The sequence below is a fragment of the Bombus flavifrons genome, chromosome 1, assembly GCF_040668555.2.
Source record: "Bombus flavifrons isolate JBK064 chromosome 1, iyBomFlav1_principal, whole genome shotgun sequence".
Taxonomy (NCBI): Eukaryota; Metazoa; Arthropoda; class Insecta; order Hymenoptera; family Apidae; genus Bombus; species Bombus flavifrons.
Genome location: NC_138442.1, coordinates 21,245,000 through 21,270,955, shown reverse-complemented (window position 1 = coordinate 21,270,955; position 25,956 = coordinate 21,245,000). Strand labels below are relative to the sequence as shown.

Genomic DNA, 25,956 nt, shown 5'->3' with positions numbered 1-25,956 from the left:
ACTATTGTTGAGATACAATGAATTTCTGAAAATAGAAATCTATTGCGCAAGTCTGATTTTACATCGTGACTCATGAAGACAATATTACTAATTAATTTAATAATATTGTTTTTATGAGTTTATTACCAATTAATTTAATAATATTGTTCTTATGAGTTTATTACAAATAAATTTAATAATACAGATTTTATTCGTTTGAGTCCAAATAAGAGAACAGATTAGCCAGAAAAGAAGATTAAAAAGAGAGAAAGAGCGAGAGAAACAATGTTTTGAAAAGATACTGTGGGATGGTGCGACGTCAGGGAAGGGCGTGGCGTGAGGGGTAATTGTTTATAAACGTTGTCAAGATATGTTAATGTTGTCAAGGAGTGTTGCGAGCGTTACCAAGGTTTGTTAAGGGGAAAATGAGCGTGGAAAATGCTGTCAGAGTTGAATTTATCGTGGTCGAGTGAAGTTCGTTGTGTTGTTGTGTCGTAGAATTAGTGAGATATTGTATTTATCATACTGTTTTCTATTAACTTATAATATAACATTCCTACAATACTAACGAATAAAATTGTCCAATTTGATCGTTATTATCCACGAATAGCGAAAAGGAATATTTCTTTTCCTTTCTTCCAAAAATGACTGACTGACGAGATGTTCACAACTCAGGTCGTGCAACTATTTACGATGATTCTTGTCCATTTAACATCGTGCGTTTCTTATCGCGCAAAGTGTCGATGGACGAATATCCGGGCAAGAGATTCGCCTCGATCCTCTTAGGAATTAATTATCCGTGACATTTATTTCTAAAAACTTTCGACTGGATCAACGCTCTCGAGCGTTCGTAAATTCCTATCGAAATTAAAATCACAAGAAAAAATTAAAATCTGTCGTGCGCGGCGGAAAGCAGCTGCCTGTAATTTCACATTTAATCGCCGCGACTAGAAATGCAATATTCCTTTAATTGAAAAACAGAGCGCGCATTGTAAAACCCAGTTTCCCGATCTTCTCCACGTCGAGGCAAAAGAGATGAAAATTCTGTCGGTCGAACAAAATCACGTTCTCTTTTTCTATGGATGTTTGACAATCTTGTCTCTCCTATTCTTAGTTATTAATTGTACTATCGTTAATGAAACGTACTATGATTCTCAATTTAAGATATCGAAGGCAGTTTCGATTAAATCGTTCACGCGTTTCAATCGTTGCGTTTAATCGTTGCAATTGCTACGTTATTACTTTTCGTTGCTTCCACAGTAATTTTAATATTTCTGAAAATATCAGTTGAAGATAAATTTTATACGGCAATTTATAAATGAAAGGTACAAGTATTTTATTATTTACGCGATAAAAAAATATCTGTTTCATAGGAAGAAATACGAAATGCGCAGGATAGAGAAATATTTCTACGTTTCGATATTTTTCGAACAAGTCTGTAACTCGAAAGATAAAGGTTTCACAGACGAAGGCAAAATTATTCCGGATGAAAGAAGGGGACCGTTTGATATCGGAGTCACGTTGAATCGCGATTTCTTAAGACGCGATCAACGTGGAGGGTGTGTGCAGGAAACGATAACGGCAAGGCTACGTACGATAAATCAGGAATACGAGGCGAGGCGAAAGGACGTCTCTAATTTACAGACTAACTTGTACGTGTCGTAGAGTCAGTAGCGGGGCATTATCCGACATTATTAGGGACGAGATAGTAATTACGACACTGCGTGATGCTGCTGCTACTGTGTGGTTGCTATACGACATAATTAAATTACCGATAAACCGATGGAGAAAGCATGTAGAGACGTACATAGCTTCAACACTCTGGCGACGACGTGTCACGAAATGCATGCGAATCCACGTTGAATCCATTAGTTGAAAACCATCGACCTAAAGAGAAAGAGAAAGAGAGACAGAGAGACAGAGAGAGTGACAGAGTAAGAGAGAGGAAGAGAGACAGAGAGAAAGGAATCACCAGATACTATCACCAGGTACTAGCACGCGTCTATTACCGAACTGGAAATTCGCGAAATTATCACCTATAATACCTTAGGAATTCTGAGGATGTTCTGTGTCTGTGGTAACCTCGTACAGCTCTCCACCAAATGGAAGTTTATATCGGCTGTAAACGACACGACCTTCGTTTGGTCGGTACTCGAATAGGCTAACAGCCTCTAGCGTCCTCGTTTCTAAGCAAATGACGCCTGTTAAGGGTTGATTTATAGATACATTTTAGTCAGACTACGGTCACGGTTCGATCACGGACCATTCGCCACAAATCTTGGTCGTCACGGTAACGATATCGGATCGTTTTGGGTTTTGTCACGGCGGTTGATTCGCGTTTAGGAACTGCAATTAATAATCTTAGTTGCCGGACTAGAATAGATGGAAGAATCCGTTTGTGTCTGACACGCTGTACGTATCGTTCCAGCTGATAATTACAGCGAACTTGAGTTACAGGATATTCTCTATTTTTCGTCAATGTACACGAGTAAACGATACTTGTAGTTCAATGGTGTTAATATGATGTTTGTACTTTTGATAAATGGTTTTTGCGATGGTTTTGAATAGCGATGGGAATTTGCGAAATATTTTATTTTTCAAGTATCAGTTCCATAGGATACTACGCATTTCGATAATAGAAAATTCCTGGGCACAAAATCACTCTACAACAGATTGCTTTCACTCTCAAATAACTGTTACTCTCAGTTCCATTCACGAAACTAAATTCCGATCCATGAAACTTTCCACGCGATATACACTTCGTACTCCTTTTTTCTTTATTTTATAATCCTTGGCGCTCAATTCGGATTAAATATACCCAAACTTTTCACTGGCCATAGATTCTCTTCCTACGTGCTAATCTCGATGTACCTAAGCGCTTACATATTCGATTTTTCCTTACATTTCTGGTATTGTAGTATTAATCACTCGCAGTACACGTTTATACCAATTTCTTATTTTTATAATTTAAAAAAAAATACTTCATTCGATATCACGTAACTTCAAAATTTCGAACTTACTGAATGTTGAGACTTTGCACCTAGTCATCCACAATCTTGGTACAAGATAAAAGTTTAGATACGGCATAACCATGGAATTTAGATCTTGTTGAATCTCGAGTCTTCGAAGTCCTGAACTTTCAAATCTTCTACATTTTTAAACGAAGTCATTGAAATTCCTGCGCCATTGATATCGAAGTTCTCGTATTTCAAATTCAACGAAGCAACAATAGCTGCTTGAAAGTGTTAAGCGTCTGCAAAATTATATCGGCAGAGTCTCTGGATAAATCGTACAGTCTCAGCCAGAAACGATTAACATCTCCACGATATTGCAAAACCCTTGTAAATTGGTAAATTTCATCGCGTTTCCATAAATCACTCCCATGATTACGACAAAATTTTCCGTAATACCGACGACATACGCGCGCAAGCTATTAATTGTAATCGTTACGAAAGTATCGCGATTTGGCCCGGTGATTTATGACAATTTATAATCCGATATTGCTGTTCAAAGTTATCGCGGAATTCAATTTTTCCGTGGCGCAATAAAACACAGCTTCATAACTCGTGCTGCGCAACGAAAATAGATTATCCGTATACACTCTGTCGCGATACACTGGAAAATTTAAAACACGAGCGTCGTGCACCTAGGGAAAACATGGCTCGTGTAATTTTGTACATTAAGCGATGTATTTTGTCATTACCACTTAATGACAAAACCCCCAATCACTTAGTTGCCAACCCAATATATTAAATGCGATTTAATTTAGCGTATGTAGTGTCGAAGTGGTCACCACTTCTAAGAAAACTCTACATCTGGTCTTCTTAGTTTTCTCAAGCACCGAAGCCATCGACAGCGTATAGACGATAGACGGGGGTGATTACCGATCACCTGTTTGTGTCCTGTTTTGCGACCAAGTTTCAGGACAAAAAAATCAAGCAAAAAACAAAATTACATAAAAGCTCCGCCCCCCCAGCGGCTTAAATCCAAAGAATAGATTTAAAATCACAAAAAATTGTAAAACACCGACACATAATATAGTATGGCTACGTCGTACCGTCGCGTATCGGTACTTTTGCCTAGCACATCATTACCAAAATTCACAGTTTATTATGAATACCAAAATGTAACAAAAATTGTATCCTTGGTTAAATAAACATCATTAAAAAAAAAAAAGACGATAGACTGGGACGAAGGCAGACCATAGACAGCAAACAGGCGACGATGGTGTCACGTAAACTTAAGGGTTGGTTGATGAAATAAAATAGCTGAGTCGTAACACAACTATTAATTTTGTTTCAATTAAACTTTATTATGAATTCAGCAATCACAATGTAATACACACTGAATTAACATAAATGACAATTCACTCCAACCACGTTATGTAAGACTTAGTTACACTGATACGTTAAGTACGCGACTGTTGTAAAGGTAGAGACCGTTAAAGATATGTTGACTATTCTAAGGATACAGAATAAGTGAGTCTTACTGACGATACTGTGTCCGAGGAAGGCTAGGGGTGGGTGTGTCTAAGGACACGGGACTATCGGATTTGTTGATGACAATTTTGGTTAAGGAAGCGAGGGCAGTAGACACCGTCTCCGATTGGATAATAAGACGGTTGGTGGACCAGGAAGGGTTTTAGCCGCCCTCGTGAGGAAGTTGCTAACGGAACATACCAGATGCGAAGAAAACCAACTTTCTATGCTAACACGTGGTAAACAATAAACGTAAAAGGTAATCTAAGACAAGAGATACTTGCTTGGTCCGAAGGACCTTAACTATGAAAATTCCAAGACCTCTGGTGGGTACTTAAGACTATTGAGGGTACGCGCCAAGGATGCGCAGACATCCGGGTGCCATCCTGTCCGCGGTGTGTGGCCTGGTCTCTGATGTGAATTGATGTTACACCATCGACAGCGTATAGACGATAGACTGGGACGAAAGCAGACCATAGACATCAGACAGACATAGGCTTTCAGTTACAGGGTAACACCGTTAGCGTGCGGATCGGGACCAGCTCAAATTATATTCCTACTTGTACTTACACTTTTGTATTAAAATATATTTTCTACTTTGCAATTTATCCACGCGTTCCTCTGTTCATACATCTGATAAGCTCAACATGCGGTAATCTTAACTTAACGAAGAACGAAAAAGATTTCAATTTGAACGTTGAATCGTGAAATCAGTTCTCAGATGATCTCAAGCTAGAGAATCAAAGTGTACGTAGAATGATGTGTTATAACTGCTATTTCGTTTCGTCGAAAGCTGAAAAATATTCTTTATGCGTTTATATAACTATGTATTAAACTTGATAGTTTGTACGATAATGAAAGCATATACCGTGAAAATGTATAAACGATGAAAAAGATGTAATATACGTAATCTATACAAAGTATCAAAGATTTGTTACTAATAGCAGGTGTCCTAAAGCTTTCGAGCCGGAATATGTGTTGTGACACGCAGTATGATGCAACGTGAAAGAGAAGATGCAACAAGAAATTCTATTCGAATGTAGAAGTGAACAGAATTAAAGGTCGAGAAGTAGCAGAAAAAGAGACATCATACGCATCGCTTTAATCTGTCCATTCGTCGATACCACAATTCTGCTATCCCGTAGCTTATACTTTGCAAGTAAACCTAGTTTACGAAAGAAATATTTTCCCGTGATTAACCACGAGACGATGTGTGTACATCGCAATAACGACACAAGATAATGTACTTTAGCCACTTCGATTAGCACGTAACTGTTATGAAATAAGTTGCAAGTAAAACCGAGTGACATGGGAAAAGGAAGAGTAGCTTGTAATAAATATATTATTCTCTCTGCAGGTATTCGAGAATCCATTTTTTTCCCTTAAAATACGAAGAATCGGCGATCAAATGCCACCATAAAAAGGCAGACTGCATTCTGTATAAAACATTTGCGAAATAACAAAACCGATAGAGGCGCAAGCGAGGCGCTGTGAAAAGCGGGATCGCTTAAAACTCGATGATAAAAAAGAAGCTAGATAATTCCTACTCGCTGTTTGAAACTTTACGACCGGTATTTAGAACTCTCGCTGATTAAGGTAGAAAAGAGTGCGGCCACTGAAAGGCCGGAAGGAAAAGGTGGCTGTGTAACGTGAAATAACGTTAACGACAGAGGTGACTTTACGGCCATTGTAATTTTTAGAAGATATAAAACAGAGAGTAAAGGTCGCGAGAGAAAAGTCGCGGGACCAGGAGACAACGGATGGAATAGCGCCTTTATTACGTTTCGCGAATTCTAAGAACCCTCGATGTCTTCCACGCTATTCGGTCGACCATAACACGAAAAGGCGCTTTCGCAGGGAAAATGGCGCGCGTCGCACGATACTTACGAGGAAATATGCCGGAATATTCAAAAGTCGGCAAGCGACTCGTGCTTTTCCCTTCTCGTGATAGCGATAATCTTGAAATTTCTCGCGAAATTCTATGGTCTAAAGGGGACACGAGCACTGAATAAACAACGGGTCGATGTTACGCGAATGCAACCCTTGGCACGCTTATTTTTACCGAGAAAGCCACGAGTGAGATTGGGTGGTTGGTATCCTAGACGATGAACGTTTTACACAAAATTCCATTCTCTCTCTCTCTCTCTCTCTCTCTCTCTCTCTCTCTCTCTCTCTTTCGAAAATAGGTTGGAATATCGAATGACCGTAGAAGAGCCCTCGAGAAAGTCGAACGTGGTTCCCTTCGGAGAACTTTCAGAGTCGAACACGCACATGATACCTCGTGCTTGGTTTACGCGGTTTTTCGAACGAACTGACCGTTTTATAACGGAATTATCTTTATTAAAAAGGGAGACTATTTGCAGTTGGGTTAAAAGAGGGACGCCTTTGTTTTTGTGGATTTCATTAGATGAATTTGTTTGAATGAGCTTTGGAAACGTTTCGAGTTATAAGTTTTATTTACGGTTGAGATGTGAAGAGATTTTGGAGAAGTGGAGAACTCTCACCGAGTTCGAGTGTTCGTTTTTTTTCCATTTTGATTACTCGCTGTAGTTGAACGAATTCAAAGGAATATTTGATATTAAATGTGTGTTTTTCTTCGTAATATTGTGTTCTTTGGAATATAACGATTCAAAATTTATTTAGCGAGATCGGTATTTATACAATATTTTGATATCACTTGCATTTTTTCGCAGCTCCAAAAGATCAAAAACACCACGAGGATCGTAAACTATTCCTTGACAAAAGATTTTACAAAAAGAAAATTTTACAACAAATTGCCAAAAAGAAAATTAAAAACTGTACAAGGAATTTACCGTCGTCTAATAGGTGGAAATAAAAAAAGTTTCTTCAATTGCAATTTTTCTAAAAGAAAGAGGTACTTATACTACATACTTACAATTAGCGAATAACTTAATAAACTTGACTATTTTCCCCGAATTTCTACGCCACTTAAATTCACAGAATTTCAGAAATTCCGATTCCAACATTCACTTGAAAGATACCATTTAAATATTCCAGTTCCACTTGCTATCGTTTCACACTTCCGCGAACAAACTTCTTCAAACCCACGCGATCTATCGAACCCATTTCCAATTAAATCGCTCGCATTGCTCGATATGTTTCGTGACGATTTTTACGATTTGGGAAAGACCGGAGAGAAGTCAAATGCAGTTTGTTCATTTAATTATCACTCGTAGCCATGGACTTTTCACAAAAGCTTTTTATTCAAACTGGTTTAACGGCTGAGAGAGTTTCCACCTGAAGTTTCGGCCAGGTCTCTATGAATATACATTATACATACATGTAGGTACGCGCAGGTGAAAACACAGCGCGAGGCAATGCATCGCTGAAAGCCGATGAAGTCGCGAACACGATTAAAAAGTAATTGGACGTAATTCGATTTGCGTCTCCGCGCTTGGAATTCGCTTGAGCGCGACATCGGATTAGAGGGTGCACACGCGTGAAAGCAAACCCGTGCTGATGTTTCATCAGAAATAACTGGCATACAGCGAATATCATAACGAGTGCTTCAAATTCCGGCAGTGGAATTTTCTTTGAAAATATGCTTATCTGAGAAATTTGATAAAATTTGGCAGAACCTGAACCGAAATAATCACGATAGTTAATAATATTCCATCGTATACGAGGTATTAGGTATATACGGTGACTGTAAAAGCTTATAAATATATGTACGTTACATTAACGTATTAATGAATTTTACGAGAGAAGCTGATTCGCACCGATACTTTCGCTCATCATTCAAAAATAACTTTAGGTATAAAATGGATAATAAATATCGCGTACAGCGTGAAAATTGCTTTGTAATGGTAAAACAATATAGCAAGGCAACTTTGCTCCGTATCGTTTAAATAATTATGAACGGTACTGTTTACTTATACGAATATTATGTTACATTTTTATTAAATATTATCATCGAGATAGCGAGTTTATCGCAAACTTCTTATCCTTATCGAAGGAACAAAACGACAGTGGATTTTACTTATTGTCGAAATATAGCATATAAAATATAAAATACGAATTAAATATAAACATAAATGTTGGACGTAAAAATATATACCATATTACTTATTACTTTGTTTACAATTTCCTATGGTTTCGTTTACTTTGCAATCGTTCCCGCGGCTCGTTTCATCGTACTAACAGTTTTACATTATAAGAGAAAATGAAAATCAGTTCAATTCGTAATTTATCGAAATATTACATTTGAAGATTATCTTTTAATAAGATTTTACTATCTGATAACTGTTCGATGTACCAAATCACGAGAAAGAACCCCGTGATAGGATGCTGCTGAAGCGTCTGACGAACATTAGAGGATAATTTACAACGGGCATCGGTAGTTTTCAATGCGGGTGTCATCACGAGCCACGCGGAATTGCAGTCGCACAATACAAATCGTATCGCTAGACTGCACGTGTGCATCGGTGCAAGCGACGATGTGCCGCAACATTATCGCGTCGGGTCTATTGTACACTGCACGCTCGTTTGCCAGCGTCATCCTAAAAACTACCCCCGTTCGACGTCACTTGAGGAGAAACAACGTGCCGTTACCATGTAAAACGTGGTAATTTCACTTTTTACGATCCTAATAAAAAGATCTTATCTCTCTTCACGTACGTGGAGCTTAGGATTCATGAGAACAAATAGGATTTCATAAATTTTCGCTTCGAAAGACGAATAAAGTTTTGACGCGAGTTAAGTACACGCGGAACAAGATAATTGATACAAAGTGATATTTCTGGCCGATTTTAATAATTTCCTCTTTGATTAGCAAACCATGAATTGCGTATTCACGCTAATGTGCACCAACGCGCATTATTGCGACAACATTCGCTGTGCATTCTCTTGGATAGAGTCCAGTCATTGAAGATAGCGATGCTAGAAAATGGATGAGCCAGCGGTGACTCGACGCGATTAAGCGGAAACTATTGCTCAAATCGCGTTGTTTATTATTGACTAAGAAGCAAGTTTATTCGCGGTTCTTCCACACGATCATTTAACATCTACGTCATTTTACATTTTTGATCGTTCGCCGATTAATTCGACAGATATTATACGTACACAGATTCGTGAAATATTTGAACCTGTACTATATACTTATGTATAACTATAATCTATGTATCTTATACTATATCACTAAGTAAAACGTTTTGGATCTCCGTTGAGTCTGCATCGAGACAAGATTATCATAGTAAGATAAAATTACTAAGGAATCTTGAAACGTACATGGAAATTACGAGACGTATGTCGTCAATTTTCATAGAAGAAACAGGAATATTTAATACAGCATGAATAGTCGTCTTGAGCATATAATTAGCGTTAAAAGCATCGTCGCTAAGTATATCGAGGTTTATGAACGTAAATAACAGGCGAATTGCAATAATCATCGCGTACTTTTACATTTTGCAGTTTATTTCCAGCCTTGCCAATATAATCGTGATAATCGTGTCTCGTTATGGCTACCGAACTATCCATAAAAGAAAGTTCCCATAGCGCGTGTTCGAACGCTCTTCCAGATCACTGTATCTACTCTCTTTAAGAAGTTTGTAACTTAAAAACTTTCGCAAATTCAATTTTTCAAGTTTCTTTCAAATCTTGTAACTGGAATATTGGAAACATACAAAAAGAAGAAGATTCGACGATAGAAGGTAGAATTATTTAAATTTCCTATAAGAGAGACGTAGATCGTTTAAAGCGAGGGAAGTTTAACAAGCGATACAGTTGCACTGAACAGGTAAAAGAAACAACTCGCTGTTGGCTGCTGCAGATCGACGCATATCGATGCTTAGTGGAGTGTGCGTGTATAAATTCGTAGCAGCGCTAGCCGGGATATTGCAAATTCGATGGTCATTAATTTGTTCCGTAACCAGGTACCCGCGAAAACCTGCATCCGGAGGCCTGATGGATGGGCAAACCTAATGGCATGGATCTAGCGCCTCGGTTAACCCGGATTATTCAAAAGCGTTTTAATCAACGGTACTCGTTAAAAATCGTTTGGATCGTTCCGGTGACCAATTAGTGGCGATTGTCAAAGTATCGACCTGCACACGAACGACCTGCCGACGTGGATTAATTCTCATTTAGACAAATATTCCTAATTTTCCGAGCGATTGAGTTTTGGCAATTTCGCTGAAACGAATTGCGCTGCAAGCGTTCCCTGTATATTATAAAAAAAAAAAAAAGTACGTTCAACGTTCTGGCAACACGGTAATTTTGTAATTTTTTTAATTACTACGGAGCAAGCCGTTATCGTATTTTCTATATTTCGATATTTGTCGAATCAACAGAGAGATATTACCGGTCCTATATAATTATTTTATAAAATTCTCGACCAGAAAAGAGTATTCTGAACGAGAAGTAAAATTTACGCGATGCGTTAAATGGAAAAGTTAAATAATTAGATATACTTTTAGCTGGAAGCTTGAAACTTTCTTTAAAATATAATTAAGTGCCTGTTAATCATTTACTGGTGGCTACAGTGATTTTTAAGCTGGAACATTTAACTCTGCTTTATGTTTTATATTTAAGCGGCAAAAATCGTTAATACGTAGGTTTCATCGTGTAAAATATAGAATACTTTGTATTAAAGTCTAGAATAGTAATAAGAAATTGTTAAGGTAAAGAAGATATTCGGAAATACAAATAGTTTACTTTATTCAGCACACAACAGTTATACACATATCTTATACTCTGAAGACCTCGTAATCTTACTCGCACGCACGCTTGTTGTCAACCGACTCTTCCAGATGCTTCTTAACGACTGCCAACGGTCCTTTGTCTCAACTCAGACCAGGACACCCTCTAACGCTTACACACACATTCACATGTTCAGTGTAAATGTATCATCTTCCTAACAGAAATAAATATAATATTGTAGTATCGTGGACGAATGGCCTACGAAATATCGGCTGAACCATAAACAATGTCGCGAGAAAGCCAAAGTGCCGACAGGCCCATCAATGTGCTGTCTATCCTTCGGTCGAATAGTTACGCGGAAAATGATTATAATCGCGAACGGTTACGGAACACGTACGTGGTGGGGCTATGAGAAAAGACAAAGGGATGCTAAGGGAGAAAGACGAATTAACAGTTAGTGTGAGTTGAGAAGTCAGAGAGAGTTGTCAGCGTTGTGAGAGACTGTGGTCCGCGTGAAAGAGAGTGCTGGAACCGTGGTGACGAGAATTACAAATTAATATTTAATTGTCTTAGTTATAGCACATTGTTGTATTTAATTCGCGTTAAACTACCATCGTTTCCTGTTTAACAAACACCTGTTTAATCCATTCGGAATAATAAATAAAATCCTACAATATATAAAAGAGCAAACGAAGACAAAGAATGAAATTCAAAGAAACAGTGAAATCGCGTAACTGAACCTCTTATAGTCGGCTATATACCGTGTCATAGGAAGTCGTGACGTAAATTGCATTTCCCTCGTGAATGCAACAATTCTACGAATTACGCTAATCTATGCGAAATAGAATGTTTGTGGAAATACGACTGGATTGTTACAGTTTCATAGAACGTATCGTTGACACAGATTCTCAAGAGTCTCGCGTGTTCCGACAAATTCTCGATTCGGCGGAACGGTATACTCGCTTCATACAATTCAAATCGAGTTCTCCCAAAATTCAACGTGATTTTGGTATTTCATATGTTTCACTGGCAGCTGCGACTGAACATTTTCCTTCGGTGAAATTCTGACGTCGGCCAGAATTCTATATTACATATCCGAAACGTAAACTTGTTTTACTAGCATATTAGTGGACTTTTACTTGGACGCAAAACAAATATGTAAAGAGTATAGAATATTTTAATTCTCTAGTTTGTGATCTGTTTGTTTTGAATTTTTAGTTTCTGATTTTTCAGTGACTGATTTTTCAGACGCTTCTTAATAAAATCGCCTCTTTTTGTAATGGTTAACTAGCCATGAGTTAACCGAGATCTGCTATAGTTGTGTCTTCTCGCCGTTATAAAATTTTAAAGCGCAAAGTTTCTTAATTTTAAAATGCATCGTATTTGTTTAATAATTTTCGTTTCGTATTACTAAACTCGAAGGATCTTGTCGCGATCCTTAGGTTTAATCTTCTTGAATTTTAATGATAATCTAGACTGCGGTCGTTGGAAGAACTATTAAGGAGAGCAGAATTTTGCACGTGAACTCGAAAGAGATCAATTACTACCTCGAAGCTATAAGTGGCTATCGTAATCGAAAGTTAATTTAACCGATTTCATAAAATCCCCTGTCGAGGTACGCTACAAACGACCCTTGGGAGACCATGAAAGACACTCGGATAGAAAATTCACCGAGGATATCTATGACCTGAGAGGGTGCTATCAACCGAAAGAAAATGGTTCTTCTGCTCGAGCAGCAAATCCTTGCTGCTCGCAAAGGCATTCTTTAAGATAGAATCGCGTACCTTCACGTTTCTGAGATCTCTACCCGGGTTCACCGCGAAAAAGAAAACGTTGACCGACGACTGGATCGTGAAATATCTTATGAATCGTGACATCGAACTTAAAATCATCCAGTTTTATCGTACACGTGTTTGAATATCCCAAGGCTACAAATCGATCCTGATCATCCCGACGGCGATTAGTCTTAAGTTAGACCGTGCACGTTCTAACTATTCGTATTCGTTTATGAAACGTCTAAAGATGCAAATATATGTATGGACGAGTATAACTATAACGAATATAAGTATAACATAGAAATATCAAAAAATATAATACGCGTAATTTAATATAAATATAATACAAGGTAGAAAAAAACATTTGGAAAATACGATATTATTTAGAGTGAGAAATTTATGGATAAAGTATTCTGTTGCCAGGATGATGTTAATGGGATTCCGGATGGATGTAATATTGCATGGTTAAATCTCAATTAAATCTCGTTCGTTTACACGTGACTACGTTAGTTTGTATTATGTTTAAACTGGATTAATGAAAACAGATCTTCACCGACGATTAATGACTCTTATCGCACAAAACACAGAATTCAGAATGAAATCCTGAAATTAAGTAACCACCTAACCTAAGTTATTAAGCATAACTTAGCCAATAGTACCGGTTGAGGATGAAACTTTGCAAAATTTAATATACTTACGTTCTACCCGATTCGATACTTCCCAACTACGATATAAACTTCGATAATGACGAAAATTCAATGCACGAACGTAGCAAAGGTTTCATAAGGTCGGGCACAAGTTAACGAACTTTATACCATTCGTTTGACGTGTCCGACTTCACAGCCGGTATCAATTTCCATTTTTAAGTGACACCGTAAATTTCACCGGCTCCCACGTGAATTTCTATCGCGCAACTGATTTCAAAGTGTCCGCGTTAGTTTCCCAAGGGTGCCACAGAAAACATTCACCGTCTGAAAAGCACCGTTCGACTTGGCGAATGCATCGCGAGGCCCCGAACATCCCCGCAATTCATCGCTCTTCGCCCTTTCCTCGGCAACGACCCATCCCTTCGATTTTACGCAAAACGAAACGAAATTTCTTCCAGCACCTTCGTCGGAGATGACTGGTTTTTCGTTTTTCCTCGCTTGTTTCCACGCTCGTGCAACTGTTAATTTCGCTGGAACAGGGAGCACGCGCTATTTATCAAGCCGCTGCGTCCTCGCGAAACTTGTAATTTTCGTCTAGCTCGATTTATCAAACGACGTCCGCAACGTTTCCCTGCCGGGCTGAGCGCGAAACAACACAGGGAAAACAAGGCGAAACTGCCCGTTCGGACACAGTTGAGTTATAGTTTCCTGGTCGAGGGATGAAAGAACGAACGGCGACTCTGGGGAACGGCCGGCATGAGGGGTTCTTTACTGATGACGTCGTCGACGCCAGACCCGATATAAGAACTCGCGCAATTCCCACGCGAGGCATTTACCTGCGTTACACGTGTACGTACACGACCCATCCCGGATCGAGTCCCGAGAGAACGCCGTATCCTGGCTCGCTACTTCGTCCTGCGAGACAAATTTTTCAACGATATCAGCCAAAGCTTTCTTAAATCGTCGAGAAATACAAATGTCGCATCGTACGTGCATATTATTTCAGCTGCGTTTTTATTTGGCCATTTTCCTTTTAATTGCGCTCTTCTGTCGTTCAAAATCGTCCTAACCCTCCTATGCTTTGCGGATCATCTTCGCTCGAATTGTATCTTTCTATCGTTGGAAAACTTCTTTAACCGGAGCAAGGTGAGAAAAAATTGTTATTCGTAGATGTGCGTGTTTTCTCGCTTCAGATTTATGGTACAGATATTCTTAGAACATAAAAAATCTCGTAAAAAGGTCGAGAATCGCAGTAGTATTAAATTTAAGGACGGCATGAAAGAATCATTCTTCGTGTGTACGATTTCTTGCGTCGATACTCTCTCTGCTTGTTGAAACGAAGGTTTTTTTTTTAATTTAATATTTCACATTTACAATTTGGACATTTGGTAGAATTTTTTAGTCGTTTGATTATCATGTGGGTGGCTACTCCCAGCAGGGTACCATCTTCGTGTTTGTTAAGTTATATCCTTTATGAGATCTGCTGGGTATTTTTTTTTTCTTCTTACAAGATTCTTGTATATTTTTATTTATTTATTTAAATTTTTACAATTTGTCCAGTAGGACATTTGGTAAAATATTATAGCTTAGTGGTGTAATAATATAACATGTGGGTGGCTACCCTCAGCGAGGTACCATCTTCGTGCTTGTTCGGTTATGTCCTTTGTGAGATCTGTTGGGTGTTTCCTTCTTAGTCTTCTTTCTATACTTGATGCGTTGATCGTTTCCGCTGCCAGCCGGTTCGGGTGCGTTGCCATTCTTTCTCTGTACCTTCTTGCGCATCTGCTAATCTCCTCCTTGACCGCTGGTATTCCAAGGTCTTTCCGAATGTCCTCGTTTCTAACGTACCATGGTGCGTTTACTATTGTTCTAAGAATTTTAGCTTGCATTGTCTCTATTTTGCTTATATGGCTCGTTGCTGCTGTTCCCCATAGTGGTATTCCGTACGTCCAGATTGGTTTTACGATCGTTTTGTATATTTTTAATTTATTTTCTATGCTTAATTTGGATTTTCGACTTGTTAGCCAATGCATTTGTCTCCTTGCTGTCTGTATTTTGTCTATTATTGATTTGATATGCGGTTTCCATGTGAGTTGTGTATCTATGCGGAGTCCTAGGTATTTGACTTGCCTTGTTTGTATTATGTGCGTGCCGTTCAGTAAGATGTTTGGTGGTATCTGTGAAACGAAGGTGATATAAAAATGTTAGGATCGTAGCTGTGTCCCTAGATATTAAAATAACGATATCTTTTCGTTCTTTGGGGCACAGAATTTTAAGACAAGGAAAGATCCTAAATTACGATTACTCTGGATGGACTATGAACACGTACCAGGTAAATTAGCACGTGTTTTTACCGTACGTCCGTTAAACGCGCGTTAGTCGTATCTATAACAGAAGGAAATCACTGGGATATGTCGCTGTGCTTCGAGTTATCCTAATATGTCAAGATAGATTGAAAAATGTATATAGAAATATGTATAAAAATGAAATAAAACTATTTTATTAAAACTTTGTACATTTTGTAGCCCACTATGCACCAGAGAGTTAAGGGATAACTCGCGACGGTTTTAATATAAACGCGGGAGAAACCTTTGTATAGGAAACTCCATTTAGCCGTGCTATCGATTGTGAAATTATACGAAATGAAAACTTCGCGAAAGCAAAGATTCTTTCCGTGATAATACAATTTCAGTTTCTTGTAACTTCCCTCGACGTTTATCTAGCAAAACCACGCCCACTTGTGGAAGAAAGATTTGGTATAGCGGAGGGAGGAAAAATATGATCAGGCTCGATCAAACTTCTTTAGCCCATTAAACAGATAAATCGTTCGCCTGTAGATTCGTCGAGTATTCCGATTCTTCTTGGATATACAAGACGGTACTTGCGTAATAGCGGAATCGTATTATAGATAGATACTTGAGACGATTTAAACGAGTCAGTGAAACGATGTTTATCCGATTTACTCGACACAGGAACTATTTTCCTGTAATTGCAAATTTACGCAGAGAGAGCCTGCACGCGAAACGTTTTACACTTCGTCATTGTTCGATGTCTGATTAATTGCCTCGTTAAATGGAACCAACACCAAAGCTATCTTACACACAGTATTACGCTAATTGATAATACCAGTAAGACGATAAGTGACAAAAATATCTTTATACGAAACAACAAACTGCATCTACATTTTCGCAATTTTACACCTTACGTCGTAATCGGGTAAGCTGCGAAATTTACTTATAGAACTGTTAGAATTTAATCTCGGAATTAAGATTAATAATCTGTGGAAGACACAATGTTTGTGTTGAAACAATATCATGTGATATTTATTAAACAATTATTGCAGGAAATATAAGTGTGTTGTGGAATGTAGACAGTTGGCTAGTTATTCTCAGACTGACTGGCTTAGCGACCCATGGCCCTTGAAAAGGTTTCGAACCCCTCTCTCTATGCAGTAACGAGTGTGACCTGTGTAGATGTCTGTGTGGCGTCACATGTGCCACGGAACCTTCTAGTAGCTTCTCGACGTGCCCAATGTTCCATCCATATCCTTACGCTCGTTCCGCCGAATTCTCCAAAGAACATGCACGCCCTAGCCGCTGCGGTACATCTCACGAACGCACGCTAGTGGGGATATCGCTGAGCAACGAAGGGAAGAATCCGTTCGATCAATCACCTCATCTGTATGCGATTAATATCGTTGTATTGCAACAAGAACTTTACTTGTTTTACTATCAGACTTGTTACTATTATGCAAAAGAACTCACTGTCTTTGTTAACTTCTAACTCTTGGCTTGTCAAATTTCGCTACTTATATCAACCAAATTAAAGAGAAAGCGCCAGATAATACGCTAACTTGCACGCAGCATATACAACTTGCGTACTCAGCAACTCGATAAACGGAATTGCAAATATATTTGCGAGCTTGAAAACATCGACGCATCAAATTTCGATGGTTCTTGATACACGACTCCGGTTTATGAGTCCAGCTATCTATTTTCTTTCAAATATCCGATCAGATTCCTGTTACATATGCATGAACATAGCTGTAAGCAATACCGTGGCAGAATTGGATGAGATGTTCGTCATACATATGTAATGCATCGAATCGTGCAGGACATGCGAATGATGCTGACGCGTGTATGTCTTCTTCGCGTATCCTTAGCTTCGCTAGCTGGCAGATCGTTACGTCTGTCCTCGAGTTTTCGAGGTCGGCGCCGACCCGCTTAGCCGTGCGCTTTCCAAGAATCGATCGGAACAGTCGAGCTTCGGTTACTTTTGTCGCAATCCCATCGAGAATCGCGATTGTTTCCGATTTTTCGGAAATTACGACGAAGACGTCTATGAGTAAAGACGTAGGATCAAGAATCAGCTATTCTAGCCAAATTGATCGGAGAAGCTATTACTTAACCGTTCTAAGATTTCAAATTTATAAGAATCCTAAATAAGCTGGTTCTTGAATCTGATACTATTAGGTTGTCCGAAAAGTTCCTTTCGTTTTATAAGGAACAACATTTTTCGTTTTATATTATTTTATCGAATTACGTACGATCCATTCTGTTTTATCAGGATAAAGATCACAACGTTCGACAGATTAGGTTTCATGTTTGTTGAAAGATGCGTCGTTGTGAAAGACGTGTCTGTAAACGAAAGACACTTTTCGGACAACCTAATACATAGAATACATATATTTTGTATCTATTCTTTCCTCAGAAGTTCATTCGTTTATTTTCCTTTCTCTTATCAATGAAGTCTCGAACGAACGAAATCACCACTTCGTTAACCCTTTGAAGGAGTAATAAAACAGCGAAAAATTGGGAATTCCTTTTTTCCCCTATCGTCGAGACATTTTACGTTTTTCGCATCAGATAGAAAAAATGCAGACTTGTAATTTTTCACAGGAAATAGCTATTAAGAATTCTGTTGAAAATGACAACGCGAGTTTTCGCTCGCCATCTATATGCTGACGGCTAGTTACAAACAGGAGTAACTAGAAGATATTACTAGATACGGTCGATAGACCAGATCGATAATTTAAGGCTTCCTTTTCGTTCATTCGTTCGTGTCCCTTCCAAGTGCGTGCAATAAAGGTTTTTCGGCTCCGAGAAGTGTGGTATCTTTCATCCAAATAATAAAGTAATAACTAACGCGATCCTACCTCTAAATATAGATATAACAACAAATTCCATTACATATGATGACAATTGAGACGTGAAATTTATAGTACTGTGTACATCTAATAGCTTCCTCGAATTTGCATTGGTCTATACCGTAAGAATTCTAAATCTTTGAGAGTAATTGTAAAAATATAAAAACACTTAGACGTTCAATGGTGAATTAGATCAGTGCATTAAATATCCATTAAACGTCTTTAGCCAGACACTGGGAATAGTATCTTCGATACTTTCAACTTCCCAACAGTCGTAAAGCAATCTTGAAGCAATTGCCGTAATAAATTCGACGACCATAAATTCGTACCGACAAACGTGTTTCTACTTTCGTTGATTGCACATTATCCTTGACAATTAAAGTGAAATATCCATGGAAATCCATTTACATTAACTTGGTGCAACTGTTGAGAAAAGCGTGGTCGGTTCGTATTTTGTTCGACTTCTATGTTACTATACCCCATCAAAATTAACATCGGTGAGCTGGAATTGGTCGAGCAGTGGATTTACGTTTCAAACTTTCCCCTACTGCGAATAAAACTTCCAGCTAAATACGTGTTCGAGTGCTGTGAACGATCGAGAGATTACCCGAAGCGAGACGGTGGGACCGACCTACAGTTCAATCTGATTTAGCTAAGCAAATCCATAGATTCTCGTCGCCCTAGGTTTACAAATTTTCATCACGGTTTCGAAGATTCGATTAAGAATTCTTCCTTATTACTTCTTTCACGATGGAAACTTCGATCGTAAACCAACTTCCCACTCGAATATTTCAATAAGTTATTGCATTGAAATCCATGCTTTATGGCAGTCCGCGGAGTGCTGCCTTGAAGAATTTGCGCTTTGCGTTGCTGGAATTTTCCGTATAAGTAAAAGTAGAGTTTGTCGGTTCGGGCGATAGATCGCAAAACACGAATTTTTGTAACTAGATGGCAAGGTGTTTCGCAGAATGTACTAATTCGGTAAATTGGCTTCGATTATTAATTCACTTATATGTACTGATTGTTTAGTAATTGGATACATCTACTAGAAATAGTAGATACTTCTTGTATAATATCTTTTTATAGTCTTGTTGTTATTGCCTCGAGTACTCAGGACTGTTGCGCTAATTTCCATACTTATTTTTGGTAGATGCTTTTGCTAAAGGAGTATAGTAAAACTATAAAAATTTTAAACGATAAAAATGTACATGTACGTATGTTAGACCCAGTCCCGAAGATAACGTTATAATTGAAACATAATTATCGAGATTGCGTGTGTAAAACTTAAAGCGAATAACGCTTATAAAAGCTGCGAGACATTCGAAAGAAAAACGTGTACGCGTACATTTCTAAAATTTTACATGTGCGTTGCAACGAATCTACGTTTCACACGGAACATTGAGAAGACGAGAAAGAAGTTTTGTTCGCTTTAAAGCCCACCAATTTTCGACCTTTCATTAGCTGATCCTTTTAACGAGCCCATAAGTTCCCCTGGTAAGTCTTCGAAAAGCCGTAGGATCATTTTTATCCTGAGCATTAGCTGAGCGCTGAACTTTAAGGAGGTGGTGTTGGAGCTGAAAAAGCTTGATCAAAGGAGGCGAAAGGAGGAGAATGCTCGTCGAACTGAGACGTCCTTTGTTTCCTTGTGAAGTGCCCTTAAGTACCCGTCGCGACACTGTCACGCGTAAAGCGCAATACGCTGCCGCCCCGCGCCGATCGGTTATACACTTAAAGCGACGTCGGGATCCGATCGAAGGAGGCAAGCTCCGACGATCCCGAAGGAAATGGCCTTTTGATCCTGTCGCGAGCAACGAGCTCCGCTCCTCGAGTAGCTGTTTAAGAGCTGACATTGTGACAGCCTCGTAGATTGTTTCCGTCTTTGTGTCTTGAGACTCTCGTTGCACAAAGAACAATCATCTCGTGGATACATATCGTAAACATAAATAAGTTGCAGTTTCAGTTCCGTGTGAAACGAGATACGGTATGCTGTACGGACGTCTTACATCGTTTGTTGGATTGGTTTGGAGTATCGGCATTTTTGCATTAATCGGTCTTCCATTCTTAAGAGACGGAATTCTTAGAAAGCAAACTATATTGGATGGTAACACGCGTGAATTCTTCGTGTTTTATATTTATTGCCATATACGTAACGTATTAATGTATAGGAACGGAAAGTTTCTTTGTTATCGTATTTCGATAAATTTATTCATCGCAACGATATGGCGTAAGCAATCGTAAAGTGTAAAATCAATTTTTTTAAATTGTTTGCCACGCTTAATCGTAACTTTCTTCGTTGCTTGATTCAGAGAATCGACGAACGTTTTAGACAACGATAAGACTAAAGAGGGAATTAAAGACGAAAGGATTACGAACGTAGTTCATAAGTTTTAGCTTCATACTGAAACAACGATCAGACCACGGAAGTTTTTTTGTTTTCTATGTAACTCCTATCCATTTCTGCCACTTTTATTTCACGTTATTCGTTATGGTATTACCATCGTTTTCTACGAACATATTTCAATTTTAGTGTTTTAATATCCTATAATTAATGTACCGTGTGGCACGAAGAAAAATTGCAATGCCGCGTCGTTCATAAAACGTTCGATTAATCCAGGCTCAACGGTTTTTAATTTTGACGCATGCCGCGAGCTTTATCATTCTAAACGCGATCGGGTTCGAATCCCGTCAAATGATCCGTGGATAAGCCGCGTTCGACTAAGACTGACGCTGTACAGGCGAACGATTGCATCAATCTCAATTAACATTGAACATACTGCACTCGACCGCGGTAGAATTAATCAGCCGAATATGCGCATGTATGTATCTATTTAACGAGTCAGTTCGAAACAAATCGCCGCTTGGTTACAACGTGTAAATTGTTTGCTAACGAGCACGAAGAACCGCGTAATTTATAACCGGAACGATATTGGTTACACCCGAATGGCGTATACGATAGCTTAAAATTAAGTGGATTATATATGGTTCGCCCTTTAACGATGCAACAGTTTCGACAGGAAACGCGTTCTGCCAACAAATGAGTTTTAAATGTGAAAATTATTCCTCAACCGTGGAATTACATCTAAATTTCGAAGAACGAACGTTTAGAGGAAAATGCGTACGAAATAAAAGCTAAACGAATATCGTGTGAAATTAAAAAGGTCGCTTGCCGCGCTTTAAACGCGCCTGTATAAATATTTGATAGCTGTTGGAAAATTATTTGCAAAATATTTGTAACTGCACTCGAGATACGATACGCGTTACGTACGTACTTTAAACGACGTGCGAGGAAATCGTATCGCCGATATACGTCAATCGTTGCTGAAGTAACTTCAAAGTGTGCAAATATATATTTGAACGAAGCAGCTTGCATATAATGGAAAAAGAAATAAAGGTAGTAATATTTTATGGATTTATTCGCTTCGTTTGAGGCGATTGAATTTCCACTTAATTGCTTAAATTAATACCGTGGCACTCCTCTAGAAATATTAAATAATTATAGTTAAATTAACTGTCTCATCCTTTTTCCAATCGCCGATATTCCATTCAAAAATATATCTTTCGAGAGGATGAAAATTGCGTGCGATAGATCGAACGGCGAAGTTTGCGCTTCGAACTAAGAGAACTAATTCCCGTAACTGCTCGACGATGCCTAAAAACACGCCTAACATATTCCGTAAAACGTGTAGAATTACGAGATCGAAGAATCTAAAGTCCTCAAAAAACTCTTTGGATACCTTAGTGTTCGATCAGTCGTGCAAATCGTAGATAACAGTATCTTCTGGCGTAAATTGAAAAAAATCACAAACTTACGGTCTACCGTACTTTACGTCGGAACACCGTAAACCGCGGAAGGTCGTGAACAAAAAGAGGAACGTAATTACACCGTGGCGAATACCAAGCGCGCGTTTCGCCTGAAATATTAACTTACTGTTTAGGAAAAGAAACGAATGGCCGCGCGCTGCCACACCATGCCACTGTGGACGTAATTTAGACGGGCATTTGTGAAAGTAAAGGTCATCAAGGGAATATGACCGTGGAGCGTAGTATCAGGCAAACTCCCTCCACGAAATTGCACCACTAAAAACGAACGTACACGCGAGCTATTCCCATCGAGATAATAATTATCCCGTACACACTTACACCTGCAACGCGTCTTACTTTATCTCGTCTTGTTACGAGACTTGCACGAGCGAGACTAGCCGTTTCTCTTTCGTTATTATTTTACTGGCGTGTCTCTCTTTCTTTCTCTCTGTGCGATGATGCCACCGGTTTATCGGAAATCGATCGGATAAAGATATTCTTTTATTTTTCATATCGGTAGGATCGTTTTGTTCCTCGATACGGCACATCTTGTTGGTCGGAACACTTTAATGGTCTGTGCAAAAGTGGTGAGCTTCCAGATGCTATTGTTACGAATAGAACAGTTGTAATTTGTTGATTATACACCATATTGGAATTTTTATATGACATTTTAGATTTTAATGTAGGATCAAGCAACGTTTAATAGGATTAGCATCGTTCTTTGCTTCTATTTTCCCATTTTATATATGTATATTTATCTTTTGTGTTGGTTGATTAATTTGGCAAAATATATATAACGCTGTGTGCGTTAGAATATGATTTACATTTTGAAAAATCGATAAAGAAACATTCTGAACAGATAGATAAAGAGACGTATATAACGCGCGTCTATTGAATCCAAGTGCCTGACTAGTTACGGCACTATCTACTTAAATCGCGCATATTCTCCTGCTCATAGAGTACGTTTAATAATTTTAAGGAAGCTTTCATTTCTTGATCTTATTTATGTATTAAATATTTATTTATTTAGACTTTTATCTGTACGTTCCATTATATTTATATTTGTCTTAATTTAAATTATAATTCAATATCCTTCATCGTGCCATAATTTGATGTTCTTCATAACTTTTATAGCTAATTAGCAGGAACGTTCGCTCTTCATCCACGTGTATTCTCCCACATTCTCCTACGCTGCCATCATATTATCGCTATTATACACGTGCGTATATTTTTTATATAAGCAGAGTATACAATAAAAATAACCTAATATCGCGAAGAAGTAGATGCAACTTGAAACGAATAAATGAACAAACAAGCAAGAATAATAAATAAAGAAACACGCGGTCTCCAAAGTATTCTGTAAATTCAACGATCGCGTGCAGCTAATGATACCTCACGGAAAAATAGCTTTCGTCGAGGATCCACGAGATACAGCAACCAGCCGATGTCAGGGGATGAAAACAGCGAGTACGCTGGCAGTTCAGATAAGCATTCGCGAACCGGAAGATCGCCAGGGGAGTTGTATCGGGGCTGGTCACGGGGCTAAAAAGCGTCCACGCGAAATTCACGGCGCGATAAGCATCGTTACGCATCCGGCTTACGTGCAGGGTTGAAATTGTAAAATGAATTCTCGGCTGCGCGAACTTCCGATTAACCGACGTTCCGGGAATTCCCTGTTGGATCGCGAATTACATACACCGCGACCATTCTACGTGGGAATTCGTAATATTCGACGTAGACATTTCTTTTTTCTCCGCCACGCTGTTACGTCGTGCGCATATTTCTAACAGCGGCGCGTCAAAAAATTCGTACGACGAATTTGTACTGCTCTTTGTTAGCACGGGATGCGACTGAGACTCCGTACTGCAACTAAATATTTTAACTACAGCGAACACATTTTCGGAGATTATTACATGCAAATACTATTAATCGTTTGGGTCACAGAGCAAACACAGCGTCAACCTGTGTAAATTTGTTGTAACCATGCAAACGTTGCGTACATTAATCGTACAAACACGCAACGATATTAGAGTCTCGCGAGTTTCCATCGTACGAATACGCGTTTCCATCAGAAATCTTTCAACGTGAAACTACGAAACGATCTCGAATCCCTTTGGGTTCTAGTAATTGGTAATGTTTGATTAATTTTGAATAATATAATTATTGTGGGAATTGGAACATCGTCTTGGACGGTTTGATAATTTGGATAATCTGTATTTTGTTATTCTGGGATATTTCTATTCTGGTTTAAACAATTTGGGAATCGTCAACTTTTGATTTCTATTTCTTATCCAGCTGATACGCTTGAATTAACTGTGTTGCGTTCTTCGACATATTCTTCGCACGTTTGTATATCCTTTTCATTAAAAGATTTTCCAAGTTGAAGAAAATACGAAATCATTCGTACCAAAGTCTTCCTTAAAATATTAAAAATCATTTTGAAATCAGAAATAAGATTCGATGAACCATAATAAGATTAGATACTAACAGCATACGCAATTTATGACTTTTTCACATTCCTTCGTTAAAAAGATAGAAACATTTTCGTTCGTATCACGCAAAACAAAGTGTCTTCGTTTTAGCAGAAACATCGTCTCGTTTAACAAATGATGAAATTGACACGGCTGGGATACGAGCGAGGTTTGAGAAACTGGATGAGAACGAAATGGAGTAAAAAAGATGTGATTCGGTTAAATAAATCGATACCTTTCATCCACACGTTTGCAATATGAATATTCGGAAAATACTGAAAATTCTGTTAAACGAATTAACGTACTAATTATTCGTAAATTTTGACGAGGAAGATGAATAGATAGGAACTGTATTGTAATAGCAGGCTCGGATAGCATCAATTTCCGGGACAATTAATCGTCTTCTGTTACGATAATCGATCACGGCTCGACACAGTGCAACGATTTATCGCTGACGTTTTTCATTTCAATCTCGAGTGTCCGCATACGAGAGTAATCGGGCAAGAGGACCGATTCTTCGTCGTTTCGAAACGAAAGACCGCAATCTAACACTGTCAAGCTTCTGAAATTTCACTCACTGTTTTATGACGCGCATGAATCTTTTTACGTTTTAGACAAAAATTTTGTAAACACGAGCTTGTAAAAAAACGTTTGCGATCGTAATTGATAACCTTTCTGCTACGAAGAGAGTGCATGCACGCTCTTTCGAATGAAATAAATATTTTCTACGAGCAAACGTAGATACGATACTTGTTGAAATTCTTCAGTCCGGTTGTGGTACGCAGGTATTTTTTCAGAATAATCGTCGGTTTTAATTACGCGTTTATAAAACATATCCATTTGTAGCTGCTCATGAGCGTAGAAAAAGTTCCAAGGTGAAACGGAAAATTGAAAACTGAGAGATCCATGATGTTGTGCCTTGGAACATTAACGGTGTTTTGGGTTACAAGGACTAGTTTGTTATTGTTGTTTCTTGTAATCTTCAGCTAGAGTTATACAGGG

At 38.5% G+C, this 25,956-nt stretch overlaps 2 protein-coding genes across 3 annotated transcripts in view; both read left to right on the top strand.

Annotated features, from left to right (window-relative positions):
- Positions 1-25,956, top strand: part of LOC138181415 (dipeptidase 1) — a 247,882-nt gene that overhangs the window by 23,659 nt on the left and 198,267 nt on the right. The gene's annotated exons all lie outside the window — the stretch shown is intronic.
- Positions 3,047-25,956, top strand: part of LOC138181434 (three prime repair exonuclease 2) — a 227,381-nt gene continuing 204,471 nt past the window's right edge. The window contains exon 1 of the mRNA XM_069116207.1: positions 3,047-3,057. The gene's annotated coding sequence lies outside the window, so the exon portion shown is untranslated. The remainder of the gene's footprint in view (positions 3,058-25,956) is intronic.